This window comes from Lissotriton helveticus, chromosome 10 (assembly GCF_964261635.1).
Source record: "Lissotriton helveticus chromosome 10, aLisHel1.1, whole genome shotgun sequence".
In the NCBI taxonomy this organism is placed as follows: domain Eukaryota; kingdom Metazoa; phylum Chordata; class Amphibia; order Caudata; family Salamandridae; genus Lissotriton; species Lissotriton helveticus.
In genome coordinates, this window is record NC_136071.1 from 63353654 (window position 1) to 63356222 (window position 2569).

Below are 2569 nucleotides of genomic sequence, written 5' to 3' on the forward strand. Positions count from 1 at the left end.
CCTCCTGTTAAACAAATAAAAAAACAACATTTCTTTTTACACACAGTCCTGTTTCCTTTAAGGAAAATGTGTTGCAATTAAGAAAAGTTTGCTTTATTTCAAAACAATCATAAACATGGTGATATTCTGACCCTAGCAAGTAACCTTCCCTGGTAAGCCTCAAATCGTATTGAGTCAGAATTTGCGACCTACCTCATTAGTATGCATTTGTTAGGTTAGATTTCAACCCCCCACAATTTAGAATTTTAAAAACTGACCTATTGGCACATAGATCGGTTCTTATAATTTTTACTGGTCACAAATCACACCCATTATTTTGCGACCAGTAAAAAGTACATATGACCCTATCAGGCACATGCAACATTGTTGGCTTTTGCGATTTCTTAATTGCGATTTTTAAGGAATCGCAATTAAGAAATCGCAAAAGCCTATGCATGAAGAAATCGCTGAAAAATTTGCGATTTCTAAATATTCCTTAATTGCTATTCGCAAATTATGAGTCGCAATTAAGGAATACCTCCCCATTCATTCCTATGGGCCTAGAGGCCCATAGGAATGAATGGGAAGAAATTCTCAATTTGCGATTCGCAATTGACGAATCGCAAATTGAGAATGCGATTTCAAGGGTGCAGGGGTGTCCAAAGGACACCCTGACACCCCTGCTGCACCCCTGAAATTAATTTGTGCGCATATGTTGTGCCCACACATGCCCTGTGTGCACAACATGAAACTTTGAAAAATGCACAAAAGTGCATTTTTCAAAGTTTTCGCAAATTACCATGAGGTTCAACCTCATGGTAATTTGCTCCCCCTAATTGCGAAATCGCAATTTTTAAACTTTCATGCATTGCATTTAAGGAATCGCAAAATGCGATTCCTTAAATGCAATCGCAATTTGAGAACTCGCAAATATTTGTGAATTCTCAAATTGCGAGGGCCTTCACCCTTGATGCATCCCAAAAGCTGATTTTGCGATCGCAAACGGCCGATTTTTGCGATTCGCACCATTTGCGGTCGCAAAAAGCTTTGATGCATGTGCCTGTAAGTTTTTAGTGCATGTTACATAAATGATTACTTAATTCATGAGACTACACAATTTCTTAATGCTGATGATCTTCTATTTGATGATGCTTGATGGCTTGGCTCGTTTTCACCTTCTTATAGAAAGCCTTAAGCTAGCTACGGGTATCTTTCTCTAAGAGATTGTGCTGTCTTAGCATTTAAGATCTGGAAACAAAGCAGCAGAGGACAACTAACAAACAAAGAGTGCAGAGGGGCAGGTGATATCTGGGCACAGTACAGGCACTTGCATAAGGCAATGTGTACTAGGGGGAACAGTGCTTTGGGGAAATTTCAGAATGTATTTTGGTTGAAACACAGTAATGGAGTTTCCGTGGACAGGTAAGTGAAGCACCTGAGTAATTAATGAGGGAAGTGTCTATTCACTCAGTTGCCAGATGAATAAATGTACTTTTCCACACTAGACACCTACCAGAGTGAGCATATTGGACATTAGAATTGTGACCAGTTGGAGGATAAGGATATGGAGGTGTACCAGAAGGGCTAGGACAACCAGAGCCATGAGGACCAGGACAGGAAGAACCATGAGCTAATCCAGAAGGAGCAGGGCAACCAAGGACAGGAAGAACCAGTAACAGGCAAAGAAGGAGGAACAGGATCAGGAGAAACAGGAGTAGGTGTACCGGACCAGGGTGAGAAGGATTAGGTGGGCAAGAAAATTGTGGAACAGGGGTATCAGTGGCTAGTGTACCAAGGGCCAAAGAACAGAAGAAGTTGGAAGAACAAAAGACTGATATAGATTCCTGAGCCAGACTGATTTAACACACTTAGCATTAGCATGATTGAATTATTTTTCATTGCCAGCCTCAAACAAGCAACCTGCACACTTCACGACATGCAGGCACATTCAGGAGCATATTTACATCAAGGCTTTGCGCTGCCCATGTGCCACACATGGGGTTGAAACGGTGCCACAAAACCGAAATGGGATTTATGTAGCCATGCAATGCCGCCTTGCGTGGCCCTGAGTGACTTGATAAGTCTAGAGTAGTGCAAAGCAGCGCAACTCACTGCCTTCCTTTACTCTGCTGAAGGGAGGTGTGCCATAGTTGAAGCATGGGAATTTTTCTCATTGTTTCCTATTTTCCAAGTGTGATATGCATTCTGCAGCACACTTAGAAAGAGGAAAATACCTCTGTTACATGATGTAAGGGTGCCTGCATTGCTGCTACACTGCAGTTTGTCCGCCAGTATTAGGAAAGGTGAGGAGTATGAAAAACATTTGGATGATCAGTGTGGGTGCAGAGTCAAGAGGCTTAGAAGCAGGAGGACTAAGAGAATGAGGTTGGATCATGATCCAATTAAGTAGGTGATGAAAATCAGGACGATGATGACAATGGCCAGTAGGATCAAGATAGAATAAGCAGAATAGGGACTAGGAATACACAGAGGACCACGAAAAGGGGCACCAGTTCGGCCAGTTGAAAGATAACTACATGGACAAAAATAACCATAACAATGAGGACAAGAAACAAGTCTAAGAGGGCTA